Source organism: Denticeps clupeoides, chromosome 5 (assembly GCF_900700375.1).
Source record: "Denticeps clupeoides chromosome 5, fDenClu1.1, whole genome shotgun sequence".
NCBI classification, from domain to species: domain Eukaryota; kingdom Metazoa; phylum Chordata; class Actinopteri; order Clupeiformes; family Denticipitidae; genus Denticeps; species Denticeps clupeoides.
In genome coordinates this window covers 14,431,485-14,456,184 of record NC_041711.1, presented here as the reverse complement: position 1 = coordinate 14,456,184, position 24,700 = coordinate 14,431,485, and the positions used below count along the sequence as shown (strand labels likewise).

The 24,700-nt window shown below is 43.3% G+C and overlaps 2 long non-coding RNA genes across 2 annotated transcripts; both read right to left on the bottom strand.

Moving 5' to 3' along the window:
- Positions 1-21,228: 21,228 nt before the first annotated feature.
- Positions 21,229-21,732, bottom strand: LOC114791219 (uncharacterized). Its single transcript, XR_003749940.1, has 3 exons — positions 21,671-21,732; positions 21,498-21,556; positions 21,229-21,395 (listed from the first exon to the last, which is right to left on the bottom strand). It is a non-coding gene; the product is annotated as an uncharacterized LOC114791219 (long non-coding RNA).
- A 9-nt stretch (positions 21,733-21,741) lies between these two features.
- LOC114791216 (uncharacterized) lies at positions 21,742-22,837 on the bottom strand. Its single transcript, XR_003749937.1, has 3 exons — positions 22,092-22,837; positions 21,864-21,985; positions 21,742-21,776 (listed from the first exon to the last, which is right to left on the bottom strand). It is a non-coding gene; the product is annotated as an uncharacterized LOC114791216 (long non-coding RNA).
- Positions 22,838-24,700: the final 1,863 nt, after the last annotated feature.

Genomic DNA, 24,700 nt, shown 5'->3' with positions numbered 1-24,700 from the left:
TGCACCATGGATGAGAGCAGAAAGGGGGGAGAAGTGGAACGTGGTAAAGGAACTCTGCCGTCTGTCCAGAGGTTTGCTTTCGAGGTTGAACCGGATGTGTTTGGTTTTGGGGGAGTTTTCTCCCCAGTTAACCTGCCTCCGAGTGTATTCTACAATACTATTACTATTAACTGCTAAAACTATAGGATTCGATAGGATTACTACTACTAATACTATTCTAATTTGTATAATTATAGCTCTGCGTGTTGGGCTTGTTTTATTCTACGACTGGCCACGTCGCATCTCTGTTAATTACTAGTTACCTATTTAAAAACTTCAAATATTTAAATGATTGAAATAAATAGACTAATGTAATTCTCTTCTAGAATTTTGGTCAGTGCCAATTGGAAATAATAAATTGAAAGTGTTTAAACATAGAGTGGCGCTGTTCTGGGGCCCAGACGCGCCTTTACCGGCCTGCACACCGACTCCTGCTCTCCATCCATGGCGCACAGCCGCGTTCCCTCCACCGGACGCTCCCTGCTCTTCACCGCCTTCCCCTGCCTGCGGAGCCAGAGGCTGCACTCGTCCAGCGTGTCCTGCAGCCTGAAGCGCAGCTGGAACGAGGTCCTCCTCCTCCTCCTCGGCCCCGCGACCTCCTCCACCTCCCGGAGGTAGAACTTTTAAATTAGAAAATCCAGGCGCTGAGGTCATGACGGAAATATATACACTACGCACAATAAGTTAGGGACATTGTTATTTACATAAATGCTTTTCCTATTTGCTCTGAATTTTAATGAAATAATTAAAAGTTTGATATTACCCTTTGATATTACTAATAATGTATGATGATGGGTTCTATGATGTCTCTGAGGTAAGAAAGTGCAGTGACTGAGCCATGTACAATAATCAAATTGCCACCTAGTTTTGAGCAAACTTTTGGTGTTTAAAATAAATAAATAAATAAATAAGTCCATATTGAGAAGGCCAGAACTGATGGTCAAAATGATGATTTATTGAAGCCATCCGTGTCATCAACCAATGTAAGAGCTAAGCAAGAGCAGATACCAATAATTACGATCACATCCCCGTCATGCACAGCACCTTACGTTAGTATATTTCTTTCCCTTAGCATAACTAATCAAGTCTTTTCTTACAAACATTGCTCAAATATACTTTAGTCATAGTTACAAACCTTGTTCCCTTATCAACTGATGCTAGATTTGTTGCTTTTAACTCTTTCGGTTGTCCTTTTCTCTGTGTTGCCACTGAGCCTTTCCTGCTTTACTTCGCGCTTTCTGTCTTACATCAAGCTCAGTACCGTTACCGTACTTCCGCTCACAAAGGGGTTATCACAATATGAGCGGGTAACATTGCATTAATGTAAATCTTACTTTTTTGGTCTTTACACTCCCATCAAATTATTTTCTGTTGAACATATGAAACACAAATAATTAAAAAAACTTTGTCACAACAAGAATAACATAGTAAACATGCTAACACTGTAACTTGAGATATGTCCATATACTCAAGCATCAGGAATTTACATTCCACTATCTTCCAGCAGCCGAACTAACTTCTGTCCATCTGTATCTTCTACAGTGTCCAAGATTCGGCCAAGCTTCCACTGGGATCGAGGTTGCATTTCATATTTGTCCATTACTATGTCGTCTATTTGCATGTTCCCTTTAGGGGTGTTCCATTTTTGTCTGATTATAATGTTTTGAAGGTACCATCGTTCCCATACTCCACCTGCGTGACTAGCATGAGGTGTGTTTAGGATGAAGTCACATTGTTTTTCTGCAAGGAAGGTTGTCAGTCTGTCAGTGTCCATTTCACTTTGTACTGTGTTCAGCTCATTTTTGGAACCCATGAAGTTGGTACCCTGATCACATTTTATTTGTCTGACTGAGCCTCTTATGGCAATGAACGAGTCCATTTATAAAAGTGTCTGTTGACAGATCCTCTAACTTTTCATGTGAATAGAAGCATGTGAATAGAAGCATGTGAAAAGGAGGTCGGACCTTTTGTGTTCTTTCCATGCTTGTTTGGTCAGGAACGGCCCGAAAACGTCCATACCACAGTATGTGAAGGGTGGAGAGTGTTCAATTCTCTCTGCGGGTAGATCTCTCATTTTTTGTCCTTCCACAGGTCTCCTTTGTCTACGACAAAAAAACACACTGGCGAATATAGGATGCAACCTTTTGGCTTAACCTTGGAATCCAATACCCACTGGATCGTATCTCATTCATCGTGAAGCCTTTTCCTTGATGACTGACCCTTTCGTGGCATTGGGCAATTATCAGTTTTGTGATGTGATGTTCTCTGGGAATGATGGTTGGATGTTCGAATGAATTTGGGAGGGATGAATGCCGTAGTCTTCCTCCCACCTTAAGCACAATATCTTTGTCCAAGAAAACATCCAAGTTGTGCATTTTGTTGTTCTTTGATAGTTGTTTGCCTTTGTTTAGTGTATCTATTTCATTTTGATATACTTGTCTTTGTAAATCTTTGATAATGACAGTTTCTGCATTTTGTCTTTCTGTCACAGTGGTGATCGTGTTTGATTTGTCTTTAAGCAGGTATCGTCTGAGACGTGCTACTGCACTGACTGCGCGGGACCAGGATGAGAACTTTCTGAGGTGGTCACTAAGGCTTGCATGTTCAGCAGTTTGTGTACTTAGTGTCTGCACCTTTTTCACTTCTGGGTCTCCTACTAGGAGTTCAATAGTTTCCTTTGGTGGGTGTTGTATTTCTCTTTCCCATAGGAATTTAGGGCCAGTAAGCCAAGTGGATGAGAGTAGTTCATTTACAGACATGCCCCTGGAAGCCATGTCTGCTGGGTTTTTGGCAGTAGGCACATAAAACCATTGTTGTGGTGGGGTATTGTTGCGGATTTTCTGTACTCTATTAGCAACAAATGTATGAAAACGCCTCGCCTCATTATTTAGGCATCCTAGAGTGACTTTAGAGTCAGTCCAAAAGAACTCTTCGACATTGTCGTAAAGTAGTTCCTCTCTCAGCATGTTGCTCACGGTGACTGACACTGTGGCTGCGGTAAGTTCCAGCCTTGGGATTGTGGTGATTTTTGTGGGTGAGACAGGTGCTTTGCCCATAATGAAGGTACAATGAACTTCCTTGTTTTTGTTTAAGAGTCTGAGATAAGAACATTGTCCATATCCTGTAGTGCTTGCGTCCGAAAAGTGATGTAATTCTCGTTTCACCACATCTCCACCACATTTGTAATTTTCTCAGATTGTGAAGATCTCCGTTCCAGCGCTCCCACCGTGGCCTGAGATGCTCTGGTATCGGGTCATCCCACTTCGTTCCTTGGCAGCACATTTCTTGGAGGATTCCTTTGTCGTTGAGCACGTAAGGAGCTATGAATCCAAGGGGATCGTATATTGCTGCAACTGTGGATAGGATGCCACGCCGGGTTGGTGGTTGGTCCGTTAGTGTGATGTTGAATGTGAAGCAATCTTCCTCCATGTTCCAGTAAATGCCAAGTGCTCTTTCAGTCTGTGCTTCATTAAATGTCAAGTCCTTTGTTTTTGTATCTGTAGCAGAGACCTAACCTCTGAGGTCGGAATACTATACAGAACATTGATGTTGTTGGACACAAACTTGTGTAACCTTAATCCACCCTTTGTGCACAATTCACATGCTTCCTTTGCCAGTTGTACAGCATCCTTGACTGTCTCTGCACTGGTGACGGCGCCATCTACGTAGAAGTCTCTGGCTATGAACCGTGAGCCCGCAGGATATGCAAGGCTGTTCTCTTTGGCTAAATGTTTCAGTCCATAGTTCGCACAACCGGGTGACGAAACAGCGCCAAAGAGATGAACTGTCATCCTGTACGCTTGCGGTTGGCTGTTTATGTCACCATCTTTCCACCATAAGAAGCGCAAGTAGTTGCGATCGCTTTCTTTGACCTGAAATTGGTGGAACATTTTCTCGAAGTCACACATCAGCGCTATTTGGTGCTGTCTGAAGCGCACAAGAACACTCGTAAGACTGTTGATCATGTCGGGGCCAATCAGTAAATGTTCATTAAGACAGGTACCCTGTCAGGTTTCTCTGGATGATAGATGCCATGGTGTGGTATGTACCATGTCTTGCCAGGGAGTCCGATATCATCAGTCTCATCTGCATCACCTCTTTCGATGATGTCATTCATATATTTCATGTAATCCTCCTTGTATTTTTCGTCTTTCATGAGTTTGTGTTTGAGCTGGTTTAGTCTGTTTTCAGCAAGTTGTCTGTTATCTGGCATTTGTGGCTTTTCTCTAAATGGCAATGGCATCTCCAAATGTCCCTTTTCCGTCTGTGTTATGCCTTGCTCAAACTTCTGGAGGAATATTAAATCCTCTTGTGATACAGTCTTTTCGTTCCTGTCCGTCTCTTTGAAATCTCTTTCCAGAGCAAGTATTGCATCTGTTGGAGTGGAGTGAGGGACTTCTTTAACTGTGACTCTGTGGCAGAGAATGCTGTCTATATCCGTTTCATTGCACAGTGCTGAGTTGCCTACTGTGCTCCATCCTAAGTCCGTGCGAATAGCATAGGGCTCACCATCTTTTCCTAAGATTATTTGTTTAGGTGCAAAAGCTCTGGGACAGGTATAACCTATAAGGAGACCCACTTCACAACTGAGGAGTGAAGGGATCTCATCTACAAAAAGCAGTAAATGACTCCACTGTTTTGCTGTTTCACATGTGGGTATGTGTTCCCTGTTAGCAGGTAAGCCGTCCTTGGAATATGCCGTGGGGAGCTTTATGACTGTGGCTGAGTTATAACCTCTCACCAAGAGATCAGACACCCTTCCACTACTTACGACAGCATTTTTACCCATCATGGTAGTCAATTTCTACTTCCTGATCCACAAAGACAGCATCGCTCTGAGTGTCTAATAATGCATAGACCAATTTTAGGTGGTTGACAGCCATACTGGGACTATGTTGTCCCTGGCTGGTGGAACAACCTTCCCTCCTCCACAAGACTAGCCGAGACTATCACCACTTTTAAGAAGCAGGTGAAAACCCTCTTGTTCAAAAAGTAATACTGTCAAATTTAACACTTACACACACACATGCGTACACATTGCACAAAACAATACAAAAATGTTATAACCCTAGCACTTATCAATCTCTGAGCATGTTCTTCGCTGACAAGTTGAGCCTTATCAGGGCTCTTAGTTTGTAAACTCAATATTCTATAGAAATCGAACGAGAATTGCTGGTGTCTTCCTCTTGTAAGTCGCTTTGGATAAAAGCGTCTGCTACATAAAGTAAAGACTATCATTGAGGTGCTGACGGTCTGTTCTGATCTGGCAACATTAAGTGACATGGCTGTTGCAGTTTCAGGTGAGTTACCTTGATTTGCATTCTCCGTACTCACACGTCTTTGCAAAGCATTACTGTAGTTTTCATCATGAAGACACACAGGATGTCTCTTTGTGCAGGTTTCGCAAGTGAGGCGGCATCTGCAGTCCTTACCACTGTGTCCTTGTTTCAGACAGCCATAACAAAGTTTTTTTGTCTCTCACATATTTCTTTCTATTTTCTAGAGACATCTTTAAGAAGTCTGGAAACTTGTGAATCTGATGTGCGTCCTGGCACAACATGCATGGAGAACTGTTAGGTGTTTTTGTTATTGTCCGTTTGTCACTTGCATTTGTGTTAAATACACCTGCTTTTTTCCCACTGATTACCCTTGTACTCAATATTTCAATATTTATCAGTATATATCAATATTTGTTTCAGTGCGGCGAAGTGCATGAATGGAGGTGACTGGGTTGCAAGCAACTTCCGCTTCTAATGAGAGGAAGGAGGCAAAATCACAGAAACTTGGAAACTCACCACCCTCCATTAAAGTTTTTGTTACCTGTCTATTCCATCTTGCATTTATCCAGTCCGGTAGTTTGTGCAAAAATCTTTGATTTTCTTCCAAGTCGTTGAGTATTTGTAATCCCTTTACGTGCGGCATAGCAAGCTTGCATGCATTTATGAAATCTGCAAGGTTCCTTAATCCATCAGCGTCTCTGAACTGCACCGTTTGGCCAATTCGCTAGCTTCTCTCTAAATGCCTTTTATATCATGAATGGTTGACCGTATCTTTGGTTTAGTTTATCTCAAGCATCTTTGTATGCCTCTGCATCGTTTCTGAAGAAACTTCTTTCAAGACATTTGCGAGTCGACCCAGTTAAATATCTTTTTAAATACTACAGTTTATCTTTACCACTGAGAGACCCTTTCGTTCAATCAGGGACATGAATGTGGATTTCTACTCTATGAAGTTTATTGGATCACCATTAAACACTGTTGGTTCTGGTGTGGGAAGCTTGTTCATTTTTATGCTGTCTTGCACTGCTTGTGCTAGCTCAGAGACATCCGAGTGAGCTGTTTGCACAGGAATGAAGGGGAGTTCTGGTGTGTGCTGTTTGGGGGTGAAGTTTGGGCTAACTGGTTCACCTTTTATTGACTGTTCATACCCCACTAGTGATAACTCTCTATCATATGCTTCCCACCTGGCTCGAGCTGCTTTTACTTCCTTCTGCGCTCTTAAGCGTTCCAGCTCTGAATTTTGCGCCGCAATTTGTACTTTGTGCTCCTCCTCTAGAGCCTTTATCCTTTCTCTTTGTCTTTGTTCCTGTAATACAACCTCATATTCTGCCTCTTTTGCTGATAGTTCTGCTGCTGCTTCGGCTCGCTTTGCGGTCAGCTGTGAAGCTGAGGATCATTGGCTGTGGTTTGATGCCGCGGTCAAGCCATATATGGACATGGCATAGTCATGCTGTAAAAGTCCACATAAACGAGTTCTTTCACACTCTGCATCAAAATCTCCATCAACACTACTTATTCTCTCCAGAATTATTCTAAAAACTTCATGAGTTACTTGTTCACATGCATCAATCTTTCTCCTTATGTCAGATGGTGGTGCCGTTTGGATTCTTATTTCTGAAAAGAACATCAATATATTGTCTCTCCTTTGTTCTATTATGTCTGCAAGTTCTGACATCTCTTTGTCTGTGATATCTGTCTTTAGCTTTTCTCTTGTTTCTCGTACTTGCATTTTCCATTGTTCATTGTTGTTAGTCTCCTTTCTTTTTGGCTTAATTCTTCCTTTTGGTATGTTATCATCCTTTCAGTGTGTACTTTAACTCTTTCAGAACATCTTGGTAAGTCGGACATGGTTTAAGCTTTATCTTGAAGCTCACTTCACATTTGTTCTTTGCATGTGATTGGATCTTTAATGTCTTGTTGTGAACTTGCAATCTGTTCATTTGTGACCATTTGACTTAGTGATGCAGCTTGTATGTCTTCCATTTGAGCCCCTTTTGATCCATTTTGTCTTCTGACCAACTGCTGGACGTCGCGGGTATTACCTTAAACCACGTAGTGCAGCGGGAGGCGGCGGTCAAGCTCTTACTGTAGCATTCAGTCAATATTGAGAAGGCCAGAACTGATGGTCAAATGATGATTTATTGAAGCCGTCCATGTCATAAACCAACGTAAGAGCTAAGCAAGAGCAGATACCAATAATTACGATCACATCCCTCGTCATGCATAGCACCTTAAGTTAGTATATTTCTTTCCCTTAGCATAACTAATAAAGTATTTTCTCACAAACATTACAGGTTGCTCAAATATACTTTAGTCATAGTTACAAACCTTGTTCCCTTATCAACTGATGCTAGATTTGTTGCTTTTAACTCTTTCGGTTGTCCTTTTCTCTGCGTTGCCACTGAGCCTTTCCTGCTTTACTTCACGCCTTCTGTCTTACATCAAGCTCAGTACCGTTACCGTACTTCCGCTCACAAAGGGGTTATCAAAATATGAGCGGGTAACATTACATTAATGTAAATCTTACTTTTTTGGTCTTTACACTCCCATCAAATTATTTTCTGTTGAACATATGAAACACAAATAATTAAAAAAACTTTGTCACAACAAGAATAACATAGTAAACATGCTAACACTGTAACTTGAGATATGTCCATATACTCAAGCATCAGGAATTTACATTCCACTATCTTCCAGCAGCCAAACTAACTTCTGTCCATCTGTATCTTCTACAGTGTCCAAGATTCGGCCAAGCTTCCACTGGGATCAGGGTTGCATTTCATCTTTGTCCATTACTATGTCGCCTATTTGCATGTTCCCTTTAAGGGTGTTCCATTTTTGTCTGATCATAATGTTTTGAAGGTACCATCGTTCCCATACTCCACCTGCGTGACTAGCATGAGGTGTGTTTAGGATGAAGTCACATTGTTTTTCTGCAAGGAAGGTTGTCAGTCTGTCAGTGTCCATTTCACTTCGTACTGTGTTCAGCTCATTTTTGGAACCTATGAAGTTGGTACCCTAATCACATTTTATTTGTCTGACTGAGCCTCTTATGGCAATGAACGAGTCCATTTATAAAAGTGTCTGTTGACAGATCCTCTAACTTTTCAACATGGACTGCATGTGAATAGAAGCATGTGAAAAGGAGGTCGGACCTTTTGTGTTCTTTCCATGCTTGTTTGGTCAGGAACGGCCCAAAAACGTCCATACCACAGTATGTGAAGGGTGGAGAGTGTTCAATTCTCTCTGCGGGTAGATCTCTCATTTTTTGTCCTTCCACAGGTCTCCTTTGTCTACGACAAAAAACACACTGGCGAATATAGGACGCAACCTTTTGGCTTAACCTTGGAATCCAATACCCACTGGATCATATCTCATTCATCGTGAAGCCTTTTCCTTGATGACTGACCCTTTCGTGGCATTGGACAATTATCAGTTTTGTGATGTGATGTTCTCTGGGAATGATGGTTGGATGCGCGGGACGCATCTCGCTGCTTGTCCTGCTTGATCTGAGTGCAGCGTTTGACACTATTGATCACGCTATTCTCCTTGCCAGGTTAGAGAATGTTATCGGGATTAAGGGAACAGCCCTTGAATGGTTCAGATCATATTTGACCAACCGATATCAGTTTGTGGACATCAATGGTGTTTTGTCTTCACATAGTAAAGTAGAGTTTGGTGTTCAACAAGGCTCTGTCCTAGGTCCGTTACTTTTTTCTCTATACATGTTACCTTTAGGCAACGTCATCCGCAAACACGGTATTAGCTTTCATTGCTACGCTGACGACACACAGCTGTATCTGTCAGCAATGCCAGATCAGAGGCAGCAGCTGAACAAAATAGAGAATTGTCTGAAGGACATTAGACAGTGGATGCTCACCAACTTTCTCCTGCTAAACCCTGACAAGACAGAAGCGCTCGTAATCGGGTCTCAAGCAGCCAGGCATAAGCTGGCTGACTACACCATAACCCTGGATAGCCTTTCTATCTCACCGAGTATTGAAGTGAAGGATCTAGGTGTCATCATTGATGCAGGTCTCTCATTCAGTTCGCACGTAGATAATGTCACTAGAATAGCATTCTTTCACCTTAGAAATATTGCGAAAATAAGAAATATCATTTCAATGCATGATGCAGAAAAGTTGGTCCATGCATTTATTACATCAAGGTTAGATTACTGCAATGCATTATTGTCTGGATGCTCTAGTAGGTGCATGAGTAAACTCCAGCTAGTACAGAATGCTGCAGCCAGAGTTCTAACCAGAACCAGGAAATTTGACCACATCACCCCAGTCTTACAATCACTGCACTGGTTACCCATCAAATTTAGGATTGACTACAAAATCCTACTTATAACCTATAAAGCTCTAAATGGTCTCGCCCCACAGTACCTGAGTGAACTTTTGGTTCCTTACGAACCGCCACGCCCCCTTCGATCAATGGGTGCGGGGTCACTACTGGTACCAAAGGTGCAGAAGGTCACAGCTGGGAGCAGATCCTTCTCCTATAGAGCTCCGCAGTTGTGGAACAGCTTGCCTGTCAGTGTCCGGGATTCAGACACAGTCTCAGTGTTTAAATCCAATCTCAAAACCTATCTGTTTTCTCTGGCTTTTTGCTAAAGTCCTAGACCCTCATTTCACTTGATGTCATGGCCAACGCGCTTCCAGCCCGCTAGAGGGCACCTCACCAGCCTGGGAGATGGCAACCCGGAAGAGGAAATGGAAGCGGGCGGTGGCAAGTATAAAAGGGAGGTAACACCAAGGAGACACGCCCGCTCTTTGTATGAGTTAAATGAGTTAAATGAGTTGTATGAGTTTACTCGCCAGAGACGCTAGCTCTCTCACCCACGACCTACGATAATTGAGATTCCCGTAATACGACCTTCGCCTGCCCACGACTTCGAGAATTGCCTGATCCCCTGGAAACCACGAAAGGAACCCCGACCGGAACTTCCTGACTACAACCTCTTCCTGCCCCTGACCTTGAACCTACCTGACCCCTCGGTTAAGACGGGATTCCATGCTCCCCTACCTTTCTGCCGCCCAAGACCTACTCCCGTCCTGTCCAAGATCCCGAACCATCCTGAAACCCGCCGTCTTCCGGTTCTCCTCTGCCCCGGTCCTTCCCAAAGATCCCGAACTGACTCCCCGCTGCGTTGCAGCGCGTCTATTACTTCCTCATTCCTCGCCGGCCAGGCGCCCCCGGTCCTCCTGCCCCGCTCGCCCAGCGTCCTCTACCGGTACGATGGCTTATCCCCACGCCGAAAGTATGTCTGCAACTACGTCATCGAATTCCCCCTGTGACAGTAAGAGCGGGCCATTTCCTGACGTAGCGGACATAGGGTCCATGCAGGAGACACTGGACCAGCTGATCATGTCCCTGCAGCTGCAGCAAGCCACGATCCAGGACCAACGCAACATGCAAATGCAGCAGCAGCGCGCGCTTATTCAGGTTAGCTCCACGCTCGCTGATCTGTCGGCGCAGATCCAAGCGCTGCAGTCTCAACCTGGTGGACCCGGTCATTTAGTTTCCGCGGCCGCGGCTCCCCCGCCACTCCCACTTACGTCTGTACTGGCGGGCCTCGCACCGCCACCGCTTTACGACGGTAACCCCAAGAAATGTCGCGGTTTTATAACCCAGTGCCGTCTGATACTTCGGCTCCAAGCTGCACACCTTCCCGATGACGAGACGGCGGTCGCGTATATTATTACCCGGTTGACAGGACGCGCGCTGGAATGGGTAACGCCGCTGGTAGAACGACGTGACCCGGTCTGCCTCTCTGTCCCCGCCTTCCTGGACCGCCTCCAGACTGTGTTCCAGGGCGAAACCGGGCGGCGCGCTGCGTCGCTGCGGCTCATGTCGCTGCGCCAGGGAAATCGGAGCGTGAGTGATTACGCGATTGAATTCCGAACCCTGGCGAGCGACAGTGAGTGGACGGACGCCGCGCTCCCCGTCGCGTTCTACCAAGGCCTCCGCGAGGCGGTGAAAGACGAGATGGTGAATCGCGATTGGGGAACCACGCTTGACAGCATAATCACGCTGGCCACGTCCATCGATCGACGTCTCGCCGAGCGCGGCCGAGAACGGCGTAACCACGCCCCTTTCCCTAGTGCTCCCAGAGCACGCTGGCCGGACGCTCCGACGACTCCGCCCCCCCTGGACGTCGACGAACCCATGCAGCTTGGCCGAGCTCGTCTCCCCTGCTCACCCAAGGCGCAGAGCCCCCTGGTGAGCACCAAAGCCTCCCCCATCTGCTGGAGGACACCAAAACCGGGCCGTTATGAGGGACAAGCTCTGGTGGATTCTGGAGCAGCCATGAATCTAATTGATATCGACCTGGCCACCCAACTCCAGCTCCCAGTCACCCGGTGTAACCCACCACGTGCAGTCAGGGGGCTGGATGGAAGCCCGTTGGGCTCGGGTCGGGTCCTGTTCCAAACCAAACCCCTACTAATCTGCCTTGAGCCCAACCATATCGAAACCCTGACCTTTTATCTGACCACGACTCCCCATGACCCCATCGTGCTGGGTTACCCCTGGCTGACCGCCCACGAACCCCACATTGACTGGACCACAGGCACCATTAAACAGTGGGGACGCCAATGCGTCCGCCACAACCCTCGACATGCCACAGCAGCGAATCATTCTTGTCCCCAGAATGTCGCTATGGGACGACTTGGCCACACCCCTCAACCCAAGCCATGTCCCCAAAAACATGGACCCTTCCGAGTGCCTCGCCGCATCGGCCCAGTCCTCCGTGTCTCCCACCTCCGCCAGGCTCACCCATCCCCTCGCCAACCTCCCCAGTCTCCGCCTCTGTCTCCGCAGCATCGCAACGGCTCTCCGACCCACACCCTGATCTACCGGGCCCGTCAGGAGCCGGGCCTAAGAGGGGGGGCTCTGTCATGGCCAACGCGCCTCCAGCCCGCTAGAGGGCACCTCACCAGCCTGGGAGATGGCAACCCGGAAGAGGAAATGGAAGCGGGCGGTGGCAAGTATAAAAGGGAGGTAACACCAAGGAGACACGCCCGCTCTTTGTATGAGTTAAATGAGTTGTATGAGTTTACTCGCCAGAGACGCTAGCTCTCTCACCCACGACCTACGATAATTGAGATTCCCGTAATATGACCCTCGCCTGCCCACGACTTCGAGAATTGCCTGATCCCCTGGAAACCACGAAAGGAACCCCGACCGGAACTTCCTGACTACAACCTCTTCCTGCCCCTGACCTTGAACCTACCTGACCCCTCGGTTAAGACGGGATTCCATGCTCCCCTACCTTTCTGCCGCCCAAGACCTACTCCCGTCCTGTCCAAGATCCCGAACCATCCTGAAACCCGCCGTCTTCCGGTTCTCCTCTGCCCCGGTCCTTCCCAAAGATCCCGAACTGACTCCCCGCTGCGTTGCAGCGCGTCTATTACTTCCTCATTCCTCGCCGGCCAGGCGCCCCCGGTCCTCCTGCCCCGCTCGCCCAGCGTCCTCTACCGGTACGACGGCTTATCCCCACGCCGAAAGTATGTCTGCAACTACGTCATCGAATTCCCCCTGTGACACTTGATTTTGACGCAGTGTCAATTATAAAGTCCAGTTTATCACAGAGTCCCCCTGTTAGACACAGACAAAGTTAAATTCACCAGTTAGGCTGTCCTAGTTAGGGTACCGGGCCACTGTAGCACCAATATACCATTAAAACCACAGATTTCAGTATCGGTCGTACAGTGCAACCGTCTGCCGCTGCTTCTGTTTGTTTTTCTCCGAGACACGGAATCAAGCACCCAGACTACTGGCAGACCCCAGTGAAGAGACAAGCAGATACATCCTGGTTCCTGACAACTGCTTTACAAGGACAAAACCAGAGGGTCACCACAGCCACCACCACCATTACAACTACAGCTTCAGGGATCTTCAAATGGACCAGTAACATCATTACAGACACGTAATCTAGACCATGACACTGAATACATCCTGGACTTCTCCAACCCTACAACTGTAGGACTCATTATATCATATCCAACCCTGCACTGACACCATTTGCAGGCTCACTCTACCCTGGAAGGGGGTCCCTCTCTGTATCACTCCTTCCCAAGGTTTCTTCCTTTCTTTTTTTCTCTCTCCTAGAGTTTTTTTTTTGTGTGGAGTTTTTCCTTGTGTGCAGAAGGGTCAAGTGTGGGGGGTGTCAACTGTAGGGCCTGTCAAAGCCCATTGAGACATACTGTATGTGATTTTGGGCTATATAAGAAATAAATGTTGTTGTTGTTGTTGATGTTCGAATGAATTTGGGAGGGATGAATGCCGTAGTCTTCCTCCCACCTTAAGCACAATATCTTTGTCCAAGAAAACATCCAAGTTGTGCATTTTGTTGTTCTTTGATAGTTGTTTGCCTTTGTTTAGTGTATCTATTTCATTTTGATATACTTGTCTTTGTAAATCTTTGATAATGACAGTTTCTGCATTTTGTCTTTCTGTCACAGTGGTGATCGTGTTTGATTTGTCTTTAAGCAGGTATCGTCTGAGACGTGCTACTGCACTGACTGCGCGGGACCAGGATGAGAACTTTCTGAGGCGGTCACTAAGGCTTGCATGTTCAGCAGTTTGTGTACTTAGTGTCTGCACCTTTTTCACTTCTGGGTCTCCTACTAGGAGTTCAATAGTTTCCTTTGGTGGGTGTTGTATTTCTCTTTCCCATAGGAATTTAGGGCCAGTAAGCCAATTGGATGAGAGTAGTTCATTTACAGACATGCCCCTGGAAGCCATGTCTGCTGGGTTTTTGGCAGTAGGCACATAAAACCATTGTTGTGGTGGGGTATTGTTGCAGATTTTCTGTACTCTATTAGCAACAAATGTATGAAAACGCCTCGCCTCATTATTTAGGTATCCTAGAGTGACTTTAGAGTCAGTCCAAAAGAACTCTTCGACATTGTCGTAAAGTAGTTCCTCTCTCAGCATGTTGCTCACGGTGACTGACACTGTGGCTGCGGTAAGTTCCAGCCTTGGGATTGTGGTGATTTTTGTGGGTGAGACACGTGCTTTGCCCATAATGAAGGTACAATGAACTTCCTTGTTTTTGTTTAAGAGTCTGAGATAAGAACATTGTCCATATCCTGTAGTGCTTGCGTCCAAAAAGTGATGTAATTCTCGTTTCACCACATCTCCACCACATTTGTAATTTTCTCAGATTGTGAAGATCTCCGTTCCAGCGCTCCCACCGTGGCCTGAGATGCTCTGGTATCGGGTCATCCCACTTCATTCCTTGGCAGCACATTTCTTGGAGGATTCCTTTGTCGTTGAGCACGTAAGGAGCTATGAATCCAAGGGGATCGTATATTGCTGCAACTGTGGATAGGATGCCACGCCGGGTTGGTGGTTGGTCCGTTAGTGTGATGTTGAATGTGAAGCAATCTTCCTCCATGTTCCAATAAATGCCAAGTGCTCTTTCAGTCTGTGCTTCATTAAATGTCAAGTCCTGTAGCAGAGACCTAACCTCTGAGGTCGGAATACTATACAGAACGTTGATGTTGTTGGACACAAACTTGTGTAACCTTAATCCACCCTTTGTGCACAATTCACATGCTTCCTTTGCCAGTTGTACAGCATCCTTGACTGTCTCTGCACTGGTGACGGCGCCATCTACGTAGAAGTCTCTGGCTATGAACCGTGAGCCCGCAGGATATGCAAGGCTGTTCTCTTTGGCTAAATGTTTCAGTCCATAGTTCGCACAACCGGGTGACGAAACAGCGCCAAAGAGATGAACTGTCATCCTGTACGCTTGCGGTTGGCTGTTTATGTCACCATCTTTCCACCATAAGAAGCGCAAGTAGTTGCGATCGCTTTCTTTGACCTGAAATTGGTGGAACATTTTCTCGAAGTCACACATCAGCGCTATTTGGTGCTGTCTGAAGCGCACAAGAACACCCGTAAGACTGTTGAACATGTCGGGGCCAATCAATAAATGTTCATTAAGACAGGTACCCTGTCAGGTTTCTTTGGATGATAGATGGCGTGGTGTGGTATGTACCATGTCTTGCCAGGGAGTCCGATATCATCAGTCTCTTCTGCATCACCTCTTTCGATGATGTCATTCATGTATTGCAATCCTCCTTGTATTTTTCGTCTTTCATGAGTTTGTGTTTGAGCTGGTTTAGTCTGTTTTCAGCAAGTTGTCTGTTATCTGGCATTTGTGGCTTTTCTCTAAATGGCAATGGCATCTCCAAATGTCCCTTTTCCGTCTGTGTTATGCCTTGCTCAAGCTTCTGGAGGAATATTAAATCCTCTTGTGATACAGTCTTTTCGTTCCTGTCCGTCTCTTTGAAATCTCTTTCCAGAGCAAGTATTGCATCTGTTGGAGTGGAGTGAGGGACTTCTTTAACTGTGACTCTGTGGCAGAGGCTGCTGTCTATATCCGTTTCATTGCACAGTGCTGCGTTGCCTACTATGCTCCATCCTAAGTCCGTGCGAATAGCATAGGGCTCACCATCTTTTCCTAAGATTATTTGTTTAGGTGCAAAAGCTCTGTGACAGGTATAACCTATAAGGAGACCCACTTCACAACTGAGGAGTGGAGGGATCTCATCTACAATAGGCAGTAAATGACTCCACTATTTTGCTGTTTCACATGTGGGTATGTGTTCCCTGTTAGCAGGTAAGAAGTCCTTGGAATATGCCGTGGGGAGCTTTATGACTGTGGCTGAGTTATAACCTCTCACCAAGAGATCAGACACCCTTCCACTACTTACGACAGCATTTTTACCCATCATGGTAGTCAATTTCTACTTCCTGATCCACAAAGACAGCATCGCTCTGAGTGTCTAATAATGCATAGACCAATTTTAGGTGGTTGACAGCCATACTGGGACTATGTTGTCCCTGGCTGGTGGAGCAACCTTCCCTCCTCCACAAGACTAGCCGAGACTATCACCACTTTTAAGAAGCAGGTGAAAACCCTCTTGTTCAAAAAGTAATACTGTCAAATTTAACACTTACACACACACATGCGTACACATTGCACAAAACAATACAAAAATGTTATAACCCTAGCACTTATCAATCTCTGAGCATGTTCTTCGCTGACAAGTTGAGCCTTATCAGGGCTCTTAGTTTGTAAACTCAATATTCTATAGAAATCGAACGAGAATTGCTGGTGTCTTCCTCTTGTAAGTCGCTTTGGATAAATGCGTCTGCTAAATAAAGTAAAGTAAAGTAAAGACTATCATTGAGGTGCTGACGGTCTGTTCTGATCTGGCAACATTAAGTGACATGGCTGTTGCAGATTCAGGTGAGTTACCTTGATTTGCATTCTCCGTACTCACACGTGTTTGTCTTTGCAAAGCATTACTGTAGTTTTCATCATGAAGACACACAGGATGTCTCTTTGTGCAGGTTTCGCAAGTGAGGCGGCATCTGCAGTCCTTACCACTGTGTCCTTGTTTCAGACAGCCATAACAAAGCTTTTTGTCTCTCACATATTTCTTTCTATTTTCTAGAGACATCTTTAAGAAGTCTGGGCACTTGTGAATCTGATGTGCGTCCTGGCACAACATGCATGGAGAACTGTTAGGTGTTTTTGTTATTGTCCGTTTGTCACTTTGTACAGTTGCATTTGTGTTAAATACACCTGCTTTTTTCCCACTGATTACCCTTGTACTCAATATTTCAATATTTATCAGTATATATCAATATTTGTTTCAGTGCGGCGAAGTGCATGAATGGAGGTGACTGGGTTGCAAGCAACTTCCGCTTCTAATGAGAGGAAGGAAGCAAAATCACAGAAACTTGGAAACTCACCACCCTCCATTAAAGTTTTTGTTACCCGTCTATTCCATCTTGCATTTATCCAGTCCGGTAGTTTGTGCAAAAATCTTTGATTTTCTTCGCAGTCGTTGAGTATTTGTAATCCCTTTACGTGCGGCATAGCAAGCTTGCATGCATTTATGAAATCTGCAAGGTTCCTTAATCCATCAGCGTCTCTGGACTGCACCTTTGGCCAATTCGCTAGCTTCTCTCTAAATGCCTTTTATATCATGAATGGTTGACCGTATCTTTGTTTAGTTTATCTCAAGCATCTTTGTATGCCTCTGCATCGTTTCTGAAGAAACTTCTTTCAAGACATTTGCGAGCCGACCCAGTTAAATATCTTTTTAAATACTACAGTTTATCTGCCCCTGAGAGGCCCTTTCGTTCAATCAGGGACATGAATGTGGATTTCTACTCTATGAAGTTTATTGGATCACCACTAAACACTGTTGGTTCTGGTGTGGGAAGTTTGTTCATTTTTATGCTGTCTTGCACTGCTTGTGCTAGCTCAGAGACATCCGAGTGAGCTGTTTGCACAGGAATGAAGGGGAGTGCTGGTGTGGGCTGTTTGGGGGTGAAGTTTGGGCTAACTGGTTCACCTTTTATTGACTGTTCATCCCCCACTAGTGATAACTCTCTATCATATGCTTCCCACCTGGCTCGAGCTGCTTTTACTTCCTTCTGCGCTCTTAAGCGTTCCAGCTCTGAATTTTGCGCCGCAATTTGTACTTTGTGCTCCTCCTCTAGAGCCTTTATCCTTTCTCTTTGTCTTTGTTCTTCTAATACAACCTCATATTCTGCCTCTTTTGCTGATAGTTCTGCTGCTGCTTCGGCTCGCTTTGCGGTCAGCTGTGAAGCTGAGGATCGTTGTCTGTGGTTTGATGCCGCGGTCGAGCCATATATGGACATGGCATAGTCATGCTGTAAAAGTCCACATAAACGAGTTCTTTCACACTCTGCATCAAAATCTCCATCAACACTACTTATTCTCTCCAGAATTATTCTAAAAACTTCATGAGTTACTTGTTCACATGCATCAATCTTTCTCCTTATGTCAGATGGTGGTGCCGTTTGGATTATTATTTCTGAAAAGAACATCAGTATATTGTCTCTCATTTGTTCTATTATGTCTGCAAGTTCTGACATCTCTTTGTCTGTGATATCTGTCTTTAGCTTTTCTCTTGTTTCTCGTACTTGCATTTTCCATTGTTCATTGTTGGTAGTCTCCTTTCTTTTTGGCTTAATTCTTCCTTTTGGTATGTTATCATCCTTTCAGTTTGTACTTTAACTCTTTCAGAACATCTTGGTAAGTCGGACATGGTTTAAGCTTTATCTTGAAGCTCACTTCACATTTGATCTTTGCATGTGATTGGATCTTTAATGTCTTGTTGTGAACTTGCAATCTGTTCATTTGTGACCGTTTGACTTAGTGATGCAGCTTGTACGTCTTCCATTTGAGCCCCTTTTGATCCATTTTGTCTTCTGACCAACTGCTGTACGTCGCGGGTATTACCTTAAACCACGTAGTGCAGCGGGAGGCAGCGGTCAAGCTCTTACTGTAGCATTCAGTCAATATTGAGAAGGCCAGAACTGATGGTCAAATGATGATTTATTGAAGCTGTCCGTGTCATCAACCAACGTATGAGCTAAGCAAGAGCAGATACCAATAATTACGATCACATCCCTCGTCATGCATAGCACCTTACGTTAGTATATTTCTTTCCCTTAGCATAACTAATCAAGTCTTTTCTCACAAACATTACAGGTTGCTCAAATATACTTTAGTCATAGTTACAAACCTTGTTCCCTTATCAACTGATGCTAGATTTGTTGCTTTTAACTCTTTCGGTTGTCCTTTTCTCTGCTTTGCCACTGAGCCTTTCCTGCTTTACTTCACGCCTTCTGTCTTACATCCAGCTCAGTTCCGTTACCGTACTTCCACTCACAAAGGGGTTATCAAAATATTAGCGGGTAACATTGCATTAATGTAAATCTTACTTTTTTGGTCTTTACAATGAATGTGTTACACTGCACAGTTCATTCTGTCAAACAGTACAAAATGTCTGCTGGTAAAATTTTGTACCATCTGAGATATGCATCTCAATTATTATTCAGAGTACAATAATAGACAAGTTTATAACTCAGTTTAATTATAAGATTATAGAATTATTGGGGTATGCATATAACGACAGGCAGAAATTCATACCTGCTATATTTGAATCTGCAGTATTTTAGGCAATGTGGCTGATAAAGTGCTGAAATCATCCCTCATAGGACAGAGTGGACTGCCAGACAAACAGAAAACAAAGAATGCACAAAGGTGCACAACTAGTGGCCTGCACGCCACATTGATTACATTGGTGAAAAATAGACCCTTTTCGCAATGACAGCTTGGCGGCGATGTCTCATGCTCCTCACTAGCCTCATGATGTGTTTCTGAGGCAATGCGTTCCACTCTTCCACAAGAGCTAAACGCAGTTCTGCCGGGTCACGTGGGGGTGGGGTACGATCATTCAGTCTCTGCTTCAACTGGTCCCAGACGTGCTCTATGGGGTTCAGGTCAGGTGACATTGATGGCCATACCATATGAGGCACTCCAACTGCCTGAATTCTGCCACGATGTGGTGGAGCATTATCATCCATTAATAGAAAGTTGGGCAGAATTGGGGGATGATGGTGGGTTCTATGATGTGTCTGAGGTAAGAATGTGCAGTGACTGAGCCATGTACAATAACCAAATCGGTTTTGCGCTGACTGGTGATGCCTGCCCAGATTGTTGCTCCTCGTCGCTTGACCTCAGTGTATCGCTCACCTCGCATTCTCCAGCAACGCTGACACGACACTAATCAGTGAACAGGACGGTGGACCACTGCTGCATTGTACAGACAACATGGCCTTGTGTCCACTGCAAATGTTCACTGCAGCGTCTTGGTGTCAGTGGAGTCTCCGGCAACGGTCGTCTGGCATTCAAGCCAAAGCAGTGCAGTGGGTTGCGAATGGTTTGTCTGGAAAGCCTAGTAACCCCGCATCTCATAAACGGGCCTGCAGCTGTGTGGCAGTTGCATAATGATGTCTGAGTATGTAGGTCCTTAGGTAATGGTCATCATTCCAGTCTGTCACTTGTGGGGCTCCACTGCTGGGTCTGTCATGATCTCTGCCAGTAGTCCTGTGTCTTGATGCAAGTCTGCTGATGACACTTTGAGACACATAAAGTTCACGAGCAACATCTGACTGCCTGGTGATGCCTCTCATCCATTAAGTGACATTGTGGTTTTATGGCTGTTTGAATGATTTACTGACAATACCAGCTTCTTATGACCACAGAATGTTGAATTTGATGCCACGTTGAGAAAGGTTGTCTCTTGGTATTGGCCCCAATATAAGGCACACCTCTACACAATGAGACCATTACGTGGAAAACACAAAATGTGTTTGTCTATCAAACCAACATAATTGCCTCCCTATCCCAAAAATGTCCAAAAGTGAAACAAACATCGTATAAATGACATCCACTAAGTCTCTCACAATATCCCTATCTTATTGTGAGTAGTGTATATATCAACACTGGGAACAGATCCTTCTCCTGTTTCATCTTGGTCTTATAAAGTTGAATGTTTACATCGTTCCATGTGTAATTTTAGTCTCTTGAGCATGAAAAATGAATTATATTGTCTTCACATATGCTGTTGTGAATTGTAATTTTGAACATCACTTCAAGGTGACTTTTAGTTTGCTTCAGAAAAAAAAAAACTGCAGAAGAAACTCCCCTGAATAAACAATAAATTCCCCTCCTCCTCTTTAACAGAGCCACATTCAAACACAATAACCAGTCAGTGTGTAACAGTGGAAGGACAATTTATTTCAGTTTCAAATAAAACGCTTACAAATATTTTATGCCAGATAAAGTTATGTGTTTTATAACAATGAAAAAAATGCTAAATAATTGTCAGATCTATTACATTTTAATATTTAAATCAAACATGTAATATGGGTCAAATATAATTTGCACATACATATAATAAGTAAAACAATTTATGCTACAGTAATTAATTAGGCAAAAGCAATTTAATTCAAATAATTTAATAAAAAGTCAACATGGAACTATATACAGTTTTAATAAAATCAATTGAACATACAGCAAAAATATAAATAAAAGTATAAAAAAGGGCATTTCAACACAATGAAATAAAAATAAAATATGCACACAACGCATTGCTATTCTTTGTCCACTGCTGCAGAGTTGACGCATCCCTGATGGAACCACTTGTTGCAACTATTGCAGGCAATCTGAACATTAAAAAATAAAAAAAACATGTTCATTTTTTTTTTATGTGTTTTAAGCAACAACATATCTGGAAATACCATTCATGTTAAATTTAATATAATTACCCATTGTAGGTCATCTGTTTCCACAAACCCACATTGACAGCAAAGCTTATCCAGGATGTCTAAACACAGACAAATTCACATCAACATCTCGACATATTTCTATTGCTTCAATGTCCTCAGCAAAATATTTCAACATGAAGCTAATTACAATCCAGAACAGTTTCAGCTCTCACCTTGTTTACGGCTCTTCTTCTTGTGCCAGTGGTGGGACGCACCGAGTATGCACTCAGCAAACTGATGCAAAAGAAAACAGGACCGTAGACAGAAGAGGTGAACATCCTGCAACACACAGCCAGAAACAAAATCAGACCTGATCAGAAACATCACAGCAGAAAGAGTTTGGGGCATGACATGACAGGGCATTACCTGTTCGTTTTAGTCAGCAGGCCAAATGCCACCCCATGTTGTTCTGGTGAGTGGCTCTCAGTCCCAATCTGCCTCTCCTCCTCCTCCTCCTGGTCCGCGGGAATGACCGTCTGCCTGGTTTTCTTAGAAAGGATGGCAGAAAACGATTTAACCGAAAACGAATCACCTCCGGGCCATCCTATACAAATCACAAACATATATACACATGAGGTCTGGAAAAGGACTCACCGGTGGAGAACACCAGAGAGCTCTCTTCATCTGTGTATGTCACTGAAGCTGACTGCTGCTCCCAAGTCACCTGTAGAAAGAAATGAGAGAACATTACACTCCAATTTATTGGAGTTGGAGGACCAGGGCAATACTCACCGATTTTCACTTCACCCTGCCCGGTAACCATGATGTTGTTGCTGTGGATCACCTCCATTCGGTGGAAATAAGGTAGGGAGTGCACCACGGATGAGAGGAGAAAGGGGGGAGAAGTGGAACGTGCACTGTAAACCCGAACAGTACTACTAACTTTTATCCATTACGTTAAGGATAATGACACAAAGTTAGCAATACATTGGAAAAATAGTTAATAATAAGAGTTGTGAAAACTAGGGATGGTAGAGACACCGGCAAGCTGGCATTAACATTTACATATTTTTGGCCTTGTAGGCTAAAGTGGATGCAGAGTCTGTGAATGTGGTAAGTATCCTTTTTTCGTTTACTTTAGATATTTTTAACAGCTTCACACGTAACCCTGCATTGAATTGGTTCTTCGTGCCCTAGCAGTGTACTTACGTGAAGATGACCCACAGTTTTTTAAGACATGGAATGTAAGTACTCGGTGCACTCACCAAACAGTATCAGTTTTTGTGATTATCAGGGTTTTTTTTTATCTTAGCTTCATTAACAAATTACCATAACCACATATATTCAACTTTTTTTCTCTACTGTTGCAAATTCTCCATGTATGTTCTTGTCTAGTTTTTAAATTTGGGCCAATTCAGTGTAAACTGAAAAGGCCTACCTGGTTAAGTATGATACTATATTAAAGTGATAGTTAACCAAAAATGATCTGATGATGTAATTCATTACTAGACATGTTTACAGTTGGACACTCTTTGTGCATTCCAGGTGGAGGATTCAGATGAGTCAGACATCACCTAGTTCCTGCTAAGTAGTTTTGTAAGCGTATGTTGTAGAAAATGTAGCTTTTATATTTGGTATGTTGTCTTCTGCACCAAATCTACCTCAGTTGCACTTCTACAACAAAAACTTTTTGCAATCAGATTGTATTTTTTTATTCTAAGGTTTTTTACAAGTGTATGTTGTTAAACATGTAGTTTAAACATTTGGTAGGTTGTTACTTTAATATTGTCACTTCCTCTGTTTATCTCAATTTGTTTTATAAGCTAAACATGTAGTTTACAGCAGTTTTACATTTAGTAGGTTGTCTTCTGCACCAGATCTACCCCAGTTGCACTCTTACAACAGAAACTTGATATTTGTAATCAGATTTAGTTTATTTTAAGGTTGTTTACAAGTGTCTATTGTTTAACATGTAGTTTAAACATTTGGTAAGTTGTTAGACCTACCTCAGTTGCACTTTACACAATGAAACATTGTGAAGTTAAAGCATTTAAATGTTTACATTTACATTTTTTACAATCTATCTCTGTTGCATATTTCATGCAACAAATACTTGGTTTTGAAATCAGGTATGTATTATTTTTTGTGTTTTGACTTATTCATTTATTGTTTTTATTTCCTATAATTTATATTTTTAACATTTCTTTTTGAAGGAGCTTTATTTATTTTATTTATTTTGATTTGCCGTCTTGCAAAATAATGGCAATGGATGTAAAGTACTCGGTGCACTCACCAAACAGGATCAGTTTTTGTGCTTATCAGGATTTTTTTAATCTTAGCTTCATTAACAAATTACCATAACCACATATATTCAACTTTTTTTCTCTACTGTTGCAAATTCTCCATGTATGTTCTTGTCTAGTTTTTAAATTTGGGCCAATTCAGTGTAAACTGAAAAGGCCTACCTGGTTAAGTATGATACTATATTAAAGTGATAGTTAACCAAAAAATTCTGATGATGTAATTCATTACTAGACATGTTTACAGTTGGACACTCTTTGTGCATTCCAGGTGGAGGATTCAGATGAGCCAGACATCACCTATTTCCTGCTAAGTAGTTTTGTAAGCGTATGTTGTAGAAAATGTAGCTTTTATATTTGGTATGTTGTCTTCTGCACCAAATCTACCTCAGTTGCACTTCTACAACAAAAACTTTTTGCAATCAGATTGTATTTTTTTATTCTAAGGTTTTTTACAAGTGTATGTTGTTAAACATGTGGTTTAAACATTTGGTAGGTTGTTACTTTAATATTGTCACTTCCTCTGTTTATCTCAATTTGTTTTATAAGCTAAACATGTAGTTTACAGCAGTTTTACATTTAGTAGGTTGTCTTCTGCACCAGATCTACCCCAGTTGCACTCTTACAACAGAAACTTGATATTTGTAATCAGATTTAGTTTATTTTAAGGTTGTTTACAAGTGTCTATTGTTTAACATGTAGTTTAAACATTTGGTAAGTTGTTAGACCTACCTCAGTTGCACTTTACACAATGAAACATTGTGAAGTTAAAGCATTTAAATGTTTACATTTACATTTTTTACAATCTATCTCTGTTGCATATTTCATGCAACAAATACTTGGTTTTGAAATCAGGTATGTATTATTTTTTGTGTTTTGACTTATTCATTTATTGTTTTTATTTCCTATAAATTATCATTTTAACATTTCTTTTTGAAGGAGCTTTATTTATTTTATTTTATT